Consider the following 19,795-nt stretch of genomic DNA (forward strand, 5'->3'; position numbering starts at 1 on the left):
GGATGTTTCAGCAACGCAACTTTTACTTCCTGGACTGCAGGAAGGGTACTCCTGATGGCTGTCGTGCCATGAGAGTTCAGGGACAAAGGGACACACACAAATTTATTCCTTATGCCTTTGGGGTCGTCCTTACTGCTGTGTCTGATCTCCATTGGCTGGTGTCAGACCTCACAATCTAAACTAAAACCCAATTGGCTAACATCTTAAAACTTTTCTAAATGGGTAAAAGCAATGGAGAGCTGGGACATGCCCGTGTGCAGGTCCAGCACAGGTAATCTTGGTTAAAGTACAAGGACATAGAATGTACTATGTGCCTATAAGCACAGCATGTCTAACAGCTACATAGGATAGAGCTTAACAAAGCTATGAGCATACTTATGATTTAACAAGAAAGGACACTTAAAAGGAACTTTTCTACTTCCCACAAGAAGCATGTACAGAGGAGAGCCTCTGCCCAAGGAGTTTAGAAAAGGTTTACAGGAGGAGTCATCTTTGACATGACTGAAAAAAAATCCAGAAGATGACAAGTAAGGGTGTGGTGTTCTAAGGGAGATCTTTTTTCTGAAGAAACCAGTAAATTCCTTGTTCTACAAACTGCATGTAACTGGTATGGGGAGGGAGAGGGAGAGTCAAGATGGGATTGTGGTAGATGCTGTGCTGCCACACCAAGATCGCCCCCAGGACTAAGGTGTTCATTCTTCTACTTAACAGCAGCTCACAGCCAGGTCCCTCTCTAGAAGCTTCTCAGCAAAAGGTTTCTGTATAAGAACACAAATACTTGAATAACTTACTTGAACTAGTTTGGGGAAAATTTAAAAGACCAAAAAAGGTAGTGCTGGGGCAGCTTACAATGGGATTGCAGGAAGTTAGTTTGGAAGCCAGGAGGCCGGTTAGACTAGAGAGATAAGAAATCTTAGGGCTGACATGAGAAAGTGGGAGGGGCGAAAAGGGATGAGACAAAGGATGTAAAGGATAGACCTAAAGAATTTCCTGACCTCATTCCACTGACAACTCAGGAGTGGGAGGAGGATGGGGATATAAGGAGCTAGATTCGCTTTGGATATGTTGAGTTTAATTAAGCAAAGTGTGCATAAAGAAACCCAAATTTGTTATGCTACAACTGTGGGGTTACAAGCACCTTCAAAAAGAATGCTTAATCTTTTCAACACGTAATTTTGTTTTTTGAGACGGATTCTCGCTCAGCCATCCAGGCTGGAGTGCAGTGGCTCGATCTTGGCTCACTGCAACCACCATATCCCAGGTTTAAGCGATTCTCCCGTTTCAGTCTTCTGAGTAGCTGGGATTATAAGCACCCACCATCATGCCCAGCTAATTTTTGTATTTTAGTAGAGATGAGGTTTCACCATGTTGGCCAGGCTGGACTTGAACTCCTGACCACAGGTGCTGCCCGCCTCAGCCTCCCGAAATGCTAGGATTATAGCAGGCTTCAGTCACTGCACCTGGCCTCAACAGTAATTTTTAAATAATTTTTTAAATTTTACATTGAGATTGGTTAAATAATTATATATTGGAATATGAAGCTATCAGCACTGCATACAGATTTATATTGGCATCATGATTTTTTTATAACATTAAGGAGGAAAAGTAAGATAGAAAAATGGCCGGGCATGGTGGCTCACACCTGTATTCCCAGCACTTTGAGAGGCTGAGGTGGATGGATCACTTGAGGCCAGGAGTTGGAGACCAGCCTGGCCAACATAGCAAGACACCCATCTCTACTAAAATACAAAAAAAGTAGCAGGGCATGTGGAGCATGCCTGTAATTCCAGTTATTTGGGAGGCTGAGGCACGAGAATCGCTTGAACCTGGGAGGCAGAGGTTGCAGTAAGCCAAGATCCATGCCACTGCACTCCAGCCTGGGAGACAGAGACCCATCTCAACAACAACAACAAAAGACTCTGAATAAAACTAACTTAAAAACAAACATAGAGTCCAGGTGCAGTGGCTCACACCTGTAATCCTGGCACTTGGGAGTCTGAGGCGGGTGAATCACCTGAGGTCATGAGTTCCAGACCAGCCTGGCCAACATGGGTAAACCCTGTCTCAAAAAAAAAAAAACCATGGAAAAATATCCATTGCCAATCTGGGGGGAGAAAAAAAAGTATTCCTGCAGGTATGAGGCAGGCAAATAGCAAATGATCACCTTTGTCATTTTATTTTATTTTATTTATATATATTTTTTGAGACAGTTTCGCTCTTGTTACTCAGGCTGGAGTGCAATGGCTTGATCTCGGCTCACTGCAACCTCTGCCTCCTGGGATTACAGGCACATGCCACCATGCCCAGCTAATTTTTTGTATTTTTAGTAGAGATGGGGTTTCACCATGTTGACCAGGGTGGTCTCGATCTCTTGACCTCGTGATCTGCGTGCCTCAGCCTCCCAAAGTGCTGGGATTACAGGCTTGAGCCACCGCACCTGGTCCCCTTTGTCATTTTAAATAGCGGTACAATAGATACAGGCAATCGAAAGTATCCTGGTGATGGAATTGTGGGTGTGATTTTGCTTATCTGTTTTTATTCTCTATGTGGACTGTTTAGTAGCAAATAGAAATATCTTAACAAAAACAGGTTCCTGCTATTGCTCACCCATTCCACCCTGAGCCACCTACCATAAGTCTAGTCCATGCAGGAACTCTATTTTGTGAAGTAGAAGGTTGCTCCTTCAGGGCAGCCACAGACCTGTGGGAGGTGTGGAGAGTGGAGCTGAGAGTGTGCTGAGTTTCAGCCCTGGCCTGAAAATCGACTGTTAGGCAGTGCAAATTATATCACTGTATGTAGCTGCCCTGATTGCAGGAAAAGAATGGAGACCAAGGTTAAGGTAAGACCAGGTAGGGTCAGAGATAGAGGCCAATGGCATATAGGCAATCAAAAAGACAAGGCTTCCATCCTAGTCAGCGTAGCTCTATCCCCATCTCTAATGTGGCAGACACCTGTAGTACCAGCTACTTGGGAGGCTTAGGCGGAAGGATCACTTGAGTCCAGGAATTTGAAGCTGTAATTTAAAAGAGCTTCTTAAATGTTTGCTGTTGAAGGACCAGTTTTTTGTTTTTTTGGTCTTTTTGTTTTGTTTTGTTTTGAGATGGAGTCTCACTCTCACCCAGGCTGGAGTGCAGTGGCACGATCTTGGCTCTCTGCAACTTCCACCTCCAGGTTCAAGCAATGCTCCTGCCTCAGCCTCCTGAATAACTGGGACTACAGGCGCATGCCACCATGCCTGGCTAATTTTTTATATTTTTCATAGACATGGGTTTTCATTGTGTTAGCCAGGATGGTCTTGATCTCCCGATCTTGTGATTGCCTGCCTTGGCCTCCCAAATGCTGGGATTACAGGCGTGAGTCACCGTGCTCGGCCGAAGGACCAGTTTTTATTTCCAATCTGCCACAGACTGATGCTTTTGTACATGACAGTAAAAGTCAATTGCTATTCAAATGAATTTTTTAATCAAAAATATCCCGTTTTGAAAATTAATATAGTCAAAATTGCCAAATATTTATAAAACTAAACACGTATTTTAATTTCTGTGCTTACTTCATTGCAAACTAATAGGATAGGGCTTAACAAAAGATGGTGAAACCCCATCTCTACTAAAAAGCACAAAAAAAGCTGGCCTTGGTTGTGCATTCCTGTAATCCCAGCTACTCAGGAGACTGAGACAGGGTAATTTTTAGAAGTACGTGTTAGACAAAAAAAAAAAAAAAGAAGTACGTATTAAACATAAAATATGTTTAAATGCATGTGAAATAAAGTATAATTCATAGTAGAACAAAATTTTGGTTTCTTAAGGCTGAAATGTAGATCATCCTGTTGGAAATTATTACTGTTACTACATAGGGGCAAGACTCCTCAAGAACATAGAAACTAACTGAAGCAGTTGATTCACAATTTGACCTTTCTTACAGTAGACACTTAGATTGATAAATCCCTAATCTAGTAACTAACTGTTCTTTGCTCTGGCAAGAAATGTGATAAATTTCTGCTTAGCAAAATATCCCATGTAGACATTGTGAATTCTTTCACAAATACCGCATTGTGAACTGAGTACATATTTGTGATGTGCTGTTTGACATAATATAAGAAATCCTCAAGTGTTATCAGTAAACAAAAGGAAGCCTCCATTCCACTCAAAAGAATGAGTAATTCAGTGGACTAGAGACTTCAAAATTTCTGTGTTTGTGGAGGTGGAGCCTCTATGTCGCCTAGGCTGGTATCCAACTCCTGGGCCCAGCGATCCTCTCGCCTTGGCCTCCCAAAGCTCTGAGATTACAGGAGCAAGCCACCACGCCTGGCCTAGACTTCTGTTTTTAAGTATTAGAGGCAGTTTATGAAGATAAGAGTTCCAGCTGTAAAAGGTTTGTGTTAAAATTAAATTACTTCACAGTTTTTCTTTTTAAAAAAAAATTGGTGCACACTTCACCTGGACTTCATATTTTTTCAAAGTATACTTGTGAACTCTCTTAATCCAGTCAGCTCTGATCCAGTTATCCATGAGATTATTTGGGATTGTCTGGTCATACATGGGTAATACAATGTCAAGCCCTGATTTTACAAGCTAACGTGTCAAATTCATCTTCTTCTGTTTCCATGTAGTTGTCTGATTCACTTTATCCCCAAGGCACATACATTTGGCTCTACTCCAATTTTAGACCCTAAAAAAAATTAAATATGCTTGTGTTTAGGTGGAATGCAAGATTACAACTACATCAGGGCCCAGTGTTTTGAAATTGCGTTGGAGTGGCCACGCTATAAATATCCTGATGAGGAGAAGCTTCCATCCTTTTGGAATAAAGCCTCATTAATTGAATATGTGAAACAGGTGCACCTAGGTTTGTACAATTTTCTTGTTAATTCCCTGTTAATACAAAATATGGCACCTGGCAAGACCTCTGGGTTGAGTCAACGCAAGCCTTTATTTACGCTCTGGAGTTACAGCCTCGTTTCAGTGTCAGATTTGACGGTTAAGAATTCTCTCTGCAAGAATGTCTGCAGTGTGAGAGAAATCCAGTGCCCACCCATTCGCAGAAAAGAAAGCATGATGCAAGTTCTTTTAATATGAGGGTATAAAAATCACCAGCCAGGCGTGGTGGCTCACACCTGTAATCCCAGCACTTTAGGAGGCGGAGGCCGGTGGATCACCTCAGGTCAGCAGTATGAGACCAGCCTGACCAACAAGGGAAAACCTCATCTCTACTAAAAATACAAAAATTAGCCAGGCGCGGTGGCTCACACCTGTAGTCGCATCTAGGGAGGCTGAGGGAGGAGAATCACTTGAAGCCAGGACGTGGAGGTTGCAGTGAGCTGAGGTGGTGCCACTGCACTCTAGCCTGGATGACAGAATGAGACTCCATCTCAAACAAAAATCCAGAGTTCCCCTCATTTTACATGTTGAATTATCTAGAAATCTAGCAAAAGATCAGGAAAACAGGATGCTACTCTGTTATGTCATCTCCCATTTAGAAAAATACTATGTTTGCTTGTTACTCACCACACAGTACCAAGGACCCTGGAACACTGGACATACCACTTTGCGTTTTTTCCAGAACTGGAGTGGTGAGCTAGCCACTACCTTCAACCCCTCCCACTTCTGAACTCTGCCACATGTCCTGGTGTTAGAAATCTTGCCAGCATGGTCCTCGTCACAGATGGACAGACTAAATGTGGCAAAGAATGGTAGCTCTCAAACGTGCAGCAGACTCACCGGGTCCGCAGGTGACAGATGCAGTCTCTAGGCCTGAGGTCATCATCCACTTTCCCATTCCTAGCCCACCTCACCCATCGTGAAGCCTGGTCAGGACTGCCAGAGACTGGAGTGAGCAGGTGCTGACATTTCTGTGTTTTTTAGCTAAAAGTAAACAAGAAACCTGCTGTGTGCCTACCTTTCCTGTTCCTCCATCTTTCTAGACAAAGGTTTTGTGAGCCAGCGCCCCTGGGTTTGCTCACAAGACAGCCCCTCACCTAGTAGGTGGGATCCCATCCCAGCTGCACTGTGACTCAGGGGCCTGGGGCAAGTCATTCACCCGCAGAGCCTCAGCTTTCTCCTCTGTAAAGCGGGGGTGATAAGGGCCAGAATGACCTTGAGCAGGTGCAGCCCTCAGCACAGGGCGCCTGGCATCTGTGGGCAATGACCTCTAGGCGCCTCCTCCCTTGGTGGTGATGGATCAAGATCTTTCAAGGAACTGTGTTGGGTACATGTAGATGAGGAATTCCATTTGCTATGACAATGATTATTCAATGGCTTCCCGAGTCTGAGGAATGTAGGTCCTGCCCACGCAAGAGGTGGGTCTCCTGTGTGAGCTCCAAGGGTCCCTCCATCTCTGCCCTGCACATGTAGCCAGGAGATCTGAGCAAGGCTTGTTTTTCAGCAGTCCTCTCACCCTTCCCTGGAGGCTTCTCCAATATCCACAACACGTTCCTGAGTACCTACTGTGTCCCAGGCATGGAGAAGCACCAGAACTCCCCCAGAAATGGGCTGGTTTTAACTTCTCATTTCCACAGTTTTCATTAGTAGACTTTTTTTTTTTTTAGAATTAAAATTATTTTTGTATTTTTGTTATTATATTAGGAAATTTGAAAATTCAAAAAGCGTAGAGCAGAAACCAATCACCATTCATCCATATTCCTGCAATCAAAAAAATTAATTCATGGCAATTTGACATTTGTTCTAGTCCCCGCCGCCCCCCCATTATCTACTTAAAAAAAAATTACATCTGGGGCCAGGCACGGTGGTTCATGCCTGCAATCCCAGCACTTTGGGAGGCAGGCAGATCACTTGAGGCCAGGAGTTTGAGATCAGCCTGGCCAACATGGTAAAACCCTATCTTTACTGAAAATACAAAAAAATTAGCTGGGCATAGTGGCACGTGCCTATGGTCCCAGCTACTCAAGAGGCTGAGATATGAGAATTGCTTGAAGGGCCTTCTCCATAATGTGCATTTTCCATAATTTTTTTTGCTCCCTTTTAATTGTCTAGCTCCGTCTACTAGAGCATGATGAATTACACTCTACTAGAATGTAAGCTTTCTGCCTTGTTTCTGTTTCCCAAGCCTGGAGGTCCAAGATAGCCCTAATAACTCCTACAAACTGTGCTGTGTTCACACCCTCTGCAGTCCCTTCCTACACTGATAGGCCAGTAGGTTGTTGCAGAAATTAGGGAGTATAATTCCAAAGATAAGTCCTCTAGACCCAGTCAAGCCTTTAAATGATCTGTCCAATATCTCTCTATTTTCCATGCAGTCTTTTTTCACCATTATTTTTAATTTTTTCTTTCCTGAGAGCCATTATAGGTTTACAGCAAAACTGAGCAGAAGGTACAGAGATTTCCCATACATTGCCTTCCCCACACATGCATAACCTCCTTCATTATCAACATCCCCCACCAGAGTGGCACGTTCGTTACAATTGATAAGCCCACATTGATACAGCGTTATCACCCAGAGACATTAGGGTTCACTCTTGCTGTTGCACATTGATCGGTTTGGACAAATGTATAATGTCATGTATCCACCATTATAGTATCAGGCAGAGTATTTTCACTGCACAAAATCCACTGTGCTCCATCTATTTGTCTTTCCCTCCTCCTCAGAAATATTTGTAAGACTCCGAAAACACAGGACAGCATTATAACATTTTAACACAGTTAGATAAGAGCTCAGTGGCCGGGTGCGGTGGCTCACACCTATAGGAGGCTGAGGAAGGTGGATCACTTGAGGCCAGGAGCTGGAGACCAGCCTGGCCAACATGGCAAAACCCTGTCTCTACTAAAAATATAAAAATTAGCCAGACATGGTGGCACATGTCCGTAATCCCAGCTATTTGGGAAGCTGAGGCAGGAGAATTGCTTGAATCTGGGAAGTGGAGGTTGTAGTGAGCTGAGATCATGTCACTGCACTGTAGCCTGGGTGACAAAGTGAGAGGCTGCCTCAAAAAAAAAAAATCTCAACAATTGGGACGGGCTTGGATCAATCCATGGTTCTGATGATTATTAGCTGTGTTTCCTTAGGTAAGTCTCTTAAACTGACTAAACCTTATCTTCCTTGACAAACCTCATTATCCTTCTGCAAACAGGATAAAATAAATGAAGGATAAAATGAAGTAAAGGTGCAGTAAATACTGCACCTGCTTTAAACACTGTGAATATTAAATACAATAATTCAAGTTTAGTGCTTAACAGAATCATTGGCAGATTATAAGCACTTTATAAATATTAGTTAATACTGTCATTCGCCAGGCACGGTAGCTCATGCCTGAAATCCCAGCACTTTGGGAGGCTGAGGCGGGTGGATCACCTGGGTTCAAGAGTTCGAGACCAGCCTGGCCAACATAGTGAAACTCCATCTTTACCAAAAATACAAAAAATTAGCTGGGTGTGGTGGCAGGTGCCTGTAATCCCAGCTACTAGGGAGGCTGAGGCAGGAGAATCACTTGAACCTGGGAGGTGGAGGTTGCAGTGAGTGGAGATCATGCCATTGCACTCCAGCCTGGGCAACAAGAATGAAACTCCATCTCAAAAAAACAAAAACAAAAACTGTCATTTCCTTGTAGATTTCATTGTTTTTATTGATTTTGAGATTGAGTTCAAAAAAGAACCACTAGGACTTTCAACGTATCTTACTAACATGATGGCTCATTTCTAACAAACTTTTTTTTTTTTTAAAGACAGAATAAAAAATAAATAAAGAAATAAAGAAGGTCTCACTCTGTAACTCAGGCTGGAGTGCACTGGCATGGTCATGGTTCACTTCAAGATTGAACTCCAGGGCTCAAGGGATCTTCCCGCCTCACTTTCCCAAAGTGCTGGAGTTCAGAAGTGAGCCCCACCTTGCCCATCACTTTGTGGTTTGGTTATTATTATTATTATTTTGAGATGGAGTTTCGCTCTTGTTACCCAGGCTGGAGTGCAATGGCGCGATCTCGGTTCACTGCAACCTCTGCTTCCTGGGTTCCGGCAATTCTCCTGCCTCGGCCTCCTGAGTAGCTAGGATTACAGGCACACGCCACCATGCCCAGCTAATTTTTGTATTTTTAGTAGAGACGGGGTTTCACCATGTTGACCAGGATGATCTCGATTTCTTGACCTAGTTATCCACCCGCCTTGGCCTCCCAAAGTGCTGGGATTACAGGCTTGAGCCACCGCGCCCGGCCTATTATTATTATTTTTAAGAGAGCCTTGCTCTGTTGCCCAGGCTAGAGTGCAGAGGTACACTCACTGCAACCTCAGCCTCCCAGACTCAATCAATCCACCCTACCTCAGCCTCCTGAGTAGCTGGGACCACAGGCACATGCCACCACACCACATCTGGCTAATTTTTATTTTTATTTTTTTGTAGAGACAGAGTCTTGCCATGTTGCCCAGGTTAGTCTCGATCTTCTAGGCTCAAGCAATCCTCCCACCTTGGCCTCTCAAAGTGCTGAGATTACAGGCATGAGCCACTAAGCCCAACCATCAACATAGAATTCTCTACCCAACAATAATATCTTTCAAAAATCTAAGGAAGTTAAAGGTTTTTTCAGACTTGGCATCATTACTAATTAGGGAAATACAAACTAAACCACAATGAGATATCACTACCAACCCATTAGAATGGCTACAATTTAAAAGATGGGAGTGTGGAATCAACTCAATTGTCCATCAACTAATGAGTGGATAAACAAAATACCCATTCAATTAAATATTATTCAGGCTGGGTGCAGTGGCTCATGCCTGTAATCCCAGCACTTTGGGAGGCTAAGGTGGGCAGATCACAAGGTCAGGAGTTCGACACCAGTCTGACCAACATAGTGAAATTCTGTCTCTACTAAAGACAAAATTAGCCAGGTGTGGTGGTGCATGCCTGTAATCCCAGCTACTCCAGAGGTTAAGGCAGAAAAATTGCTTGAACCCAGGAGGTAGAGGTTTCAGTGAGCTGAGAGCATGCCATTGCACTCCAGCCTGGAGTTCTTTTTGAAACTCCGTCTCAAATAATAATGACAATACAGAGAGCTCTTCTGTATCATTTACCCAGTTTCCCACAATGGTAACATCTTACAAAACTATAACCAGGATATTGCCCTTGATACAATCTACTGATTGTATACTCTTTTTTTTTTTTTTTTTTTTTTTTTTTTGAGACAGAGTCTTGCTTTGTCACCCAGGCTGGAGTGCAGTGGCACAATCTCGGCCCACTGCAACCTCTGCCTCCCAGGTTCAAGCCATTTTCCTGGCTCAGCCTCCTGAGTAGCTGGGATTACAGGCACCCGCCACCACACCTGGCTAATTTTTTTTTTTTTTTTTTTTTGTAGAGGTTAGCTTTCACCATGTTAGCCAGAATGGTCTTGAACTCCTCACCTCAAATTATCCACCCATTTCGGCCTCCCAAAGTGCTGAGATGACAGGCATGAGCCACCACCGCGCCCGGCCCTTTGATCTTATACTCCTGAGTGTTTTAGTTCTATACAGTTTTATCACATGGATTCATGTATACCACTCGACTTGGCAGCGCGTGCCTGTAATCCCTACACTTTGGAAGGCCAGGAGGATCACTTTCGGCCAGCGGTTTGAGACCAGCCTGGGCAACAGAGCAAGAATCCATCTCTATTTAAAAAAAAAAAAAGGCAGGAGAAAATGTTTAGAGGTGATGGATATGTTCATTATCTTGATAGTGGTGACAACTGTACACATACAAAATTTATTAAGTTGTAAACTTTTTCCTATGTGTGATTTATTTATTATTAAATAATTTTAATAAAATTATTTATTTATACCTCAATAATGCCGTTTTTAAAAATTCCTGGCTGGGCACAGTGGCTCAGGCCTGTAATCCCAGCACTTTCAGAGGCTGAGGTCAGCAGTTTGCGACCAGCCTGGCCAACATGGTAAAACCCCATCTCTACTAAAAATACAAAAATTAAGCGGGCATGGTGGTGGGTGCCTGTACTTCCAGCTACTTGGGAGGCTGAGACAGGAGAGTCACTTGAACCCAGGAGGCAAACGTTGCAGTGAGCTGAGATCCTGCCACTGCACTCCAGCCTGGGCGACAAGAACAAAACTCTGTATACACATTTATTCCAAAAGTGGCTAGGTGTGGTGGGTCACACCTGCAATCCCAGCACTTTGGGATCCTGAAGTGGGAGTATAGCTTGAGCCCAGGAGCTTGAGATCAGCCTGGGCAACATAGGGGGACCCTACACAAAAAATTAAAAACTAGCTGGGTTAGTGGTGGTACATGCCTGTAGTTGGGACTACTTGGAAGGCTGAGCAGAGAGGATCCATTTAGCCCAGGAGTTCAAGGCTTCAGTGAGCCATGGTCATGTCACTGCACTCCAGGTTGGGTGACAGAGCAAGACCCTGTCTGAAAAAAAAATCCTGAAAGTTAAACTATCTCCAGAAATACAACTAAATTTTCTAATCATGGTTCAACCAAATTGGCCCTCATTCCACAAAAGAATAAAAGGTTTCATCATCCAAATTTTGTTTGGAACTGAGGGGATCAATTCTGATTTAAAACATAATACAAACTGTCATGTCAGGATGAATTATTTCAACAAGAAAGCACAAAAACCCTGCAGCCTATGGGTGGAGGTTGGCCACCACCTGAACCTGTTTCAACACAGTGTCTATTGTAAGAAGTGAAACTGCCTTAGGTGTTTTTTGAAAACTTATCTAGAGAATCCTAACAGCTGAGGAGTTTTTCCCACATTAGCCAAATGCCAAAATATTTGAGTTCTCTTATTTCCATAAACACCAAAGTTTTATTGGTTTCCTTCCACTGTACATGCACACACATACTTTTTCTTTGAATGTTAATTTTGGTAAAAGTTATAAATTAAAGAAAAGCACGCTGGTATGTAAAATATTTCAAACTTATGGGATTCTTTCTCCATAAAACCTCTATTAATTCCTAGGTTTCTGATTGCTATTTTTTTTTCCTTGAAACAAAAGTCTCATTCTCTTGCCCAGGTTGGAGTGCAGTGACATGATCTCAGCTCACTGCAACCTCTGCCTCCTGGGTTCAAGTGATTCTCCTGCCTCAGCCTTCCAGAGTAGCTAGAATTACAGATGCGCACTACCACGCACAGCTAATTTTTTTCTTTTTTTTGAGCCAGAGTTTCGTTCTTGTTGCCCAGGCTGGGGTGCAATTCTCCTGCCTCAGCTTCCCAAGTAGCTGGGATTACAGGCACACACCACCACGCCTGGCTAATTTTGTATTTTTGGTAGAGACAGAGTTTCTCCATGTTGGTCAGGCTGGTCTCAAGCTCCCGACCTCAGGTGATCTGCCCACCTCGGCCTCCCAAAGTGCTGAGATTACAGGCATGAGCCACCACACCTGGCCTAATTTTTGTATTTTTAGTAGAGACCAGGTTTCACAATGTTGGTCAGGCTGGTCTCGAACTCCTGACCTTGTGATGCGCCCACCTCCACCTCCGAAAGTACTGGGATTACAGGGGTGAGCCACTGCACCCAGCTGACTCTGATTGCTATTTTTAAAAATGATTTGCTTTTATTAAGTAATATTTGTACACAGTATATTCAACAATCTAATTCATGAAAACACAAATGGCACAAAAGGGTAGATTAAAAAGTCACTCTCTCTCTTACCTCTATTCCCACCCAATTCCCTTCCTCAAGGTGTCCAGTTTGTCAGATTATTGTCAGAAAGTCTATGCATATACAGGCGTGTGTGTTTATGTGTGACTACACAGAACACAGTCTTAGTATTTCACTTAAAAAAAAAGTTTGGTATATATATACACATTAGCCATTAAAAAAAAAAACAGGAAAAAAAAAAAAAACAACTATAGGCCAGGTGCAGTGGCTCACACTTGTAATCTTAGCACCCAGCACTTTGGGAGATGGAGGCGGGTGGATTACCTGAGCCCAGGAGTTCAAGACCAGCCTGGCCAACCTGACAAAACCTCATCTCTATTAAAACTACAAAAATTAGCAGGTGGTGGCGAGTGCCTGTAGTCCCAGCTACTCGGAAGGCTGAGACATGAGAATCACTTGAACCTGGGAGGCAGAGGTTGCAGCCAGCTGAGATCACACCAGCCTGGGTGACAGAGTAAGACTGTTTCAAAAAACAAACAAAAAAACTATACATTTTTTGCACCATGAAATGTTTTTTTACTCTATTTTTAATACAGTTAACACAATCATGTGTTAAAATTCAATGTTTCCTTTTTTCCCTCCCTGTCTAGGAGGAGAAAATCCGTTAGACAAATTCTAAAAGAACTGTAAAATTCAACAGGTTTCTCTTCTATGTTCTTGTTTCCATCTAGTTCTCCTAAACAACCAGCAGTTTGTTGTGTTTTCTATGCATATACAGCCTGTTTTCCACTGATAACATAATCATGCTCCATAAATGCAGGGACTCTATCAGGTTCACTGTCTCTTAACTGAATACAGTACCTAACACAGTTCCTGGCACATAGTAAATGTTCAATAAATCTTTTGGGGGTTGGGAGCAGTGGCTCATACCTGTAATCCCAGCAATTTGGGAGTCTGAGGCAGGTGGATTGCTGGAGTCCAGGAGTTGGAGGCCAGCCTGGGGAACATAGTCAGATCTTATCTCCGCAAAAAGTAAAAAAATTATCTGTCTGTCTTCTGCACAGAAAAAAAAAATTAGCCAGATCTGGTGGTATGCAACTGTTTTCCCAGCTACTTGGGAGGCTGAGGAGGGAGGATTGCTTGAGTCCAGGAGTTCAAGGCTGCAGTGAGCTATGATTGAGCCAGAGAACTCCAGCCTGGGTGACAGAGCAAGACCCTGCCACTAAATAAATAAATAAATAAATCTTTTTGGAATAAAATAATATATTTATCTTCCTATACCTTACCTCCATTTTCAAATATCGCTGGCAAGTCTAATTCTCTCATGTAAATTTTCTCAGCTTCATCTCTTTCTTGTTTTTTCTGTGATCACAGTCCCAGTTCAGTCTAATCACTACATGCTTTAGACCATTACTACGTCCTGATGAATCTCCTGTCTGTCTCCTGTCTGTCTACCACATAGATACATAGCTCTGTGGAAAGAGAAGCCATGTCACATGACGGTTAGAAGAGACACCAGGTTTAGATTCAGACAGCCTGAGTTTGTATTCCAGGTCTGCTATTTAGAAGCAGTGGGACATTGGGAAAACAAGCCACCCAGGATCTGTGCCTCAGTTTCCTTGCCTGCACAACAGAGATGATAGTGTCTTCTTTATGGGGCAGTTGTAAGATTAAATGGGCTAATATGTAAGGCACTTACATTTAAGACATATAAGAAGTGTGCAATAAATATCAGTTATGGCAAGAATATTCTTCTTCAAACACTGAATACTAAGTCCTTTTTCATAAACCTTTAATTGCTTTTAGCAGCTCTTCATAGAAACTTTATTTAAATTATTTACACTAAAGCTCCTTACCAATTTAGCTCCTCCTCCTACTTAACCAGTTTTTTTCTTTTGAGATAGAGTTTCACTCTTGTTGCCCAGGCTGGAGTGCAATGGCACAATCTTGGCTCACTGCAACCTCAGCCTCTGGCTTCAAGTGATTCTCCTGCCTCAGTCTCTCAAGTATCTGGGACTACAGACACCCACCACCATGCCCAGCTAATTTTTATATTTTTAGTAGAAACGGGGTTTCACCATTTGTATACTTTTATATATTTTCAATTGTGTGTATCCAGATTATCCCAGTAGATTATAATGTCTTCAAAATCTGCCTATTCTTTTGTTACATCTTGTACATTATGTTCACAATGCATAGAAAAATATTTTCATTTCCTCCTTCCTTCCCTCCTTCCCTTCATTCCCCCCTTCCATTTGATCCTCCTCCAAATCCCCTGGCTTCTAGGAAAATGAAGACAATAAAATACAGAAAAGGCTATGCCTGGGTATGGTTTGAGAGGCTGCAGGAGTCTGGAAGGGAAGCCTGTAGCAAGGTGAAAGCAAAGCTATCACTCCCAAAGCATGTTCCTTTTAGAAAATTTGTATCTGAAGTATTTTGGGGGGTTGATATAAGCAACTGGTAAACCTTTAACAGTAAATCACTTATCGATCATCAGGATCATCATCAAATATTTATTTAGCAACTTTGTTATAAAGGCACCATGCTTACAGGATACAAGGGAGACATTACATGCTTCTTCCCTGTGCTCAACTAAAAATCTAACATGCTGAGGTGGGAGGAATCCTTGAGCCTAGGAGTTCCAGTCCAGCCTGGGCAACATAGGAAGACACTGTCTCAGATAAAATAAATAATAAGTAAATAAATAAAAATCTAACGTGGTGATAGAGAACCCACCCAATAGGCTAAGCCACCTGAACGGTACAATAGATAAGAAAATGACATCGGTAAGTGCTGTAACAACCAGTTGGTACTTTATAGAGAAGGATGACCCTCATCTGACCCCTGAAGAAAGGATCGAATATTTTCTCATTTTTATTTGTTTATGTTTAAGACAAAGTCTCGCTCTGTCGCCCAGGTTGGAGTGCAGTGTCCCAATCTCGGCTCATTGAAAACTCTGCCTCCCAGTTTCAAGCAATTCTCCTACCTCAGCCTCCTGAGTAGTTGGGATTACAGGCGCATAATCCACAGCTAATTTTACCACACCCAGCTAATTTTTGTATTTTTAGTAGAGATGGGGTTTCTCCATGTTGGCCAGGATGATCTCGATCTCTTCACCTTGTGATCTGCCGGCTTCGGCCTCCCAAAGTGCTGAGATTACAGGCATGAGCCACCATGCCCAGCCCTAGGATCAAATATTTAATGAGCATAAGGAAAACCAAATATTTTAGGTGATGGGCACTATATAAATATTATATTTTTAAAAATTATATTATTTAATGTGAAATGCCATTTAAAAACCAAGTTTCTCAATTATTTACTAGACAAAGAGATCATTGAATGACATTTATTGAGTACCCACTATTTGCAAAGTATTAGGCAAGGTACAATGGGGTATAGATATGCATAGGATGTGATCCCTGCCCTCCTGGAGATTACAATATAGTAAAGAATACCAACAAACTCCTGCAATGTGTACTATTTTATGCTTGACATCAAAGGACACAATGAGAAGACTGGCCCTGTACCCTCGTGTTGCTTATCAGATAGTGGGCACTGTTTCATGGAACACAAGGTTCATGACAGACAAATAGATCCTGTTAGTTTACTGTAATGCAGATAAAAAAAAATTTCTTCTAAAGTATATCCAAAGTTATCAGGAGCTGGCCAGGTGTGGTGGCTCATCCCTGTAATGCCAGCACTTTGGGAGGCCGAGGCAGGCAGATTGCTTGAGATCAGGAGTTCCAGACCAGCCTGGCCAAAGTGGTAAAACCCCAACACTAGTAAAAAAATACAAAAATTAGCTGGACATGGTGGCAGGCACTTGTAATCCCAGCTACTCAGGAGGCTGAGGCAGGAGAATCGCTTGAACCCAGGAGGGGGATGTTGCAGTGAGCTGAGATCGTGCCACCGCACTCCAGCCTGGGCAACAGAGCAAGAGTAGTCTAAAGAAAAAAACCCAAAAAAAACAAAACAAAAAAAGCTGAACAACACAAAGTTATCAGGGGCTTATGAAAAGCCGCCAATGATGCCTGTTTGTGCTCCCAAGTTAACAGAGTGACTTCCATGTAGAAAATGTGATGAATTACTACAGGATACTGTGGTACTGAAGCAATCACCTCCTTTCTTTTTTTTTACAATAGACACCTGACAGTACTCACTTCACCTCCTTTCTTAAAAAAAAAAAAAAAAAAAAACAAGGGCTAGGCAAGGTGGCTCACTTCTGTAATCCCAGCACTTTGGAAGGCTGAAGTAGGTGAATTACAAGGTCAGGGGTTCAAGACCAGCCTGGCCAACATGGTGAAACCTTGTCTCTACTAAAAATTTTAAAAAATTAGCTGGGTGTGGTGGCAGGCATCTGTAATCCTAACTACTCGGGAGGCTGAGGCAGAGAATTGCTTAAACCCAGGAAGCGGAGGTTGCAGTGAGCCAAGGTTGCAGTGAGCTGAGATTTTGTCACTGCACTCCAGCCTGGGCGACAGAGCAAGACTTCGTCTCAAAATAAAAACAAAAACAGCTGTGTAACACCTGAGAAAACAAATATAAACTGAAAAATAGAGCATGAAAGATGGTGTTCATTGCTTAAAGATGTCCATTTTTTTTTAGACACAGAGTTTTGTTTCGTTGGCAGGTGCCAGGCTGGAGTGCAGTGGCGGGATCTCAGTTCACTGCAACCTCCGCCTCCCGAGTTCAAGCAATTCTCCTGCCTCAGCCTCCCGAGTAGCTGGGACTACAGGTGCACGCCACCATGCCCAGATAATTTTTGTATTTTTAGTAGAGACAGTTTCACCATGTTGACCAGGAAAGTCTCGATCTCTTGACCTTGCGATCCGCCCACCTGGACCTCCCAAAGTGTTGCGATTACAGGCGTGAGCCATGGCACCTGGCCCAAGATGTCCGTTTTAAGAGAGAGGACCTTGTTCTGTTGCCCAGGCTAGAGTGCAATTGCAGCCTCAACCTCCTGGGCTCAAGTGATCCTCTTGCCTTAGACTCTCAAGTTGCTGGAACCACAGGCGTGCACCACCATGTCCACCTAATTTTGAAAATTTTTTGGGGGCTTATGCCTATAATCCCAGCACTTTGGGAGGCCGAGGCAGGAGGATCACGAGGTCAGGAGATTGAACCATCCTGACCAACATGGTGAAACCCTGTCTCTACTAAAATTACAAAAATTAGCTGGGGGGCCAGGCATGGTGGTTCATGCCTATACTCCCAGCACTTTGGGAGGCTGAGGCGGGTGGATCACGAGGTCAAGAGATCGAGACCATCCTGGTCAACATGGTGAAACCTTGTCTCTATTAAAAATACAAAAATTGGTTGGGCATGGTGGTGCATGCCTGTAGTCCCAGCTACTCGGGAGACTGAGGCAGGAGAATTGCTTGAACCCAGGAGGCGGAGGTTGCAGTGAACAGAGATTGCGCCATTGCACTCCAGCCTGATAACAAGAGTGAAACTCTGTTTCAAAAAAAATAGCTGGCAAGATGGTTCATACCTGTAATCCCAGCTATTCAGAAGGCTGAATGAAGCAGGAGAATCACTTGAACCAGGGAGTCAGAGGTTGCAGTCAGCCAAGATCATGCCACTGCACTCCAGCCTGGTGACAGAGCAAGACTTCTTCTCAAAAAAAAAAAAAAATTTTTTTTTTTTTTGTAGAGACAGAGGTCTCACTATGTTGCCCAGGATGGTCTCAGACTCCTGGGTTCCAACAATCCTCTTACCTCGGACTTCCGAGTAGTTGGTATTACAGGCATGTCCACTTTGCCCAGTGAAAGCACTTACTATTTAGTAAATATCTATTGACCTAAAAGACTATATCAATTATTCTTATAGCTAGATTTTTATATACCATTGTTCACTTTAGAAGATGCTACGATTTGAAAATGATGCTATCAACAATGATTATTATCTGAGTGGGTGTTGCTGAAAAGACCGATACTTAGATTACTCTATAGTTAATTGGGTGCTGTATATTTTTTCCAGTTAAGGATTAAGGTTAGAAGGGCATTATGTCTGCAACTTACTCTTAAGTTACTCAGGAAAATAAAAAAATATATAGTCTAATCTGTATAAAATCTATAGATGAGATTTTCTACAATAAGATAGGCTTTATAAAGAAATGTATATAATTTTATAATGTGAAGACTATCTACAAATTCATTGTACTGTTCCTGCAATGTTTCTGTACATCTGAAATTATCTTTAACTTAGAATAATGGTTTATGCAAGTGGATTATACATTTGATGACTGACAGAAAATTAGAATTATTTTTAAATTAATAGATAATTCAGGCCGGGTGTGGTGTTTCACACCTGTAATCCAAGCACTTTGGAGGCCAAGGTGGGTGGGTTACCTGAGGTCAGGAGTTCAAGACCAGCCTGATCAACATGGTGAAACCCGGTCTTTAAAAAAAAAAGATAGATAATTGATATACCATAAGTCATTATTTTAAAAAAGAATTGTGGATCTTAGCTTGCTGGTCTTTGTGGTTAAAAAAAAAAAAGAATCAAGATTCATTAAAACATCAGGGAAAACTATTATGATCCTGACGGGCATGGTGTATCCACCTGCAGTCCTAAGTACACAGGAGGCTGAGGGGGGATCTTTCAGCCCAAGAGTTTGAGGCTAGCCTGGGCACAATAGTAAGACTTAATCTCAGAGAAAATTATTATGATCCAAAATAATTATGAAAAGTATTACATACGCAGAATAAGTATGGTAAAAGAAAAAAGAACAAAAAGAAAAATATGTATTCACAGGTGCTTTATTAATTCTATATCTTTTGTTTAACAACAAAGCTTCTATTATACTTTCATTAGATAAAATACTAGAGAATTATACTTTGTGGGCTCTTTGTGTTTGTTTTGACTTTTGAGACAGGGTCTTGATCTGTCACCCAGACTGGAGTGCAGTAATGTGATTTTGGCACACTGCAACCTGTGGCTTTCAGGCTCAAGCGATCCTCCTATCTCAGCCTCCCAAGTAGCTGAGACCACAGGCATACGCCACCATGCCTGGCTAATTTTTTTATTTTTGGTAAAGATTGGGTTTCACCATGTTGCTCAGGTTGGTCTTGAACTCCTGAGCTCAAGTGACCCACCTGCCTCATCCTCTCAAAGTGCTGGGATTATAGGCATGAGTCACTGCACCCGACCACTTTGTGTTTTTTATTCACTAGCGAGATTGTCAGAAAAATAAGTAATACCAAAAATAAAATATCAATGGCACTTAAATTTTTGGACTTCAGGCAAAAATT

This window comes from Callithrix jacchus, chromosome 4 (genome assembly GCF_049354715.1).
Source record: "Callithrix jacchus isolate 240 chromosome 4, calJac240_pri, whole genome shotgun sequence".
Lineage (NCBI taxonomy): Eukaryota > Metazoa > Chordata > Mammalia > Primates > Cebidae > Callithrix > Callithrix jacchus.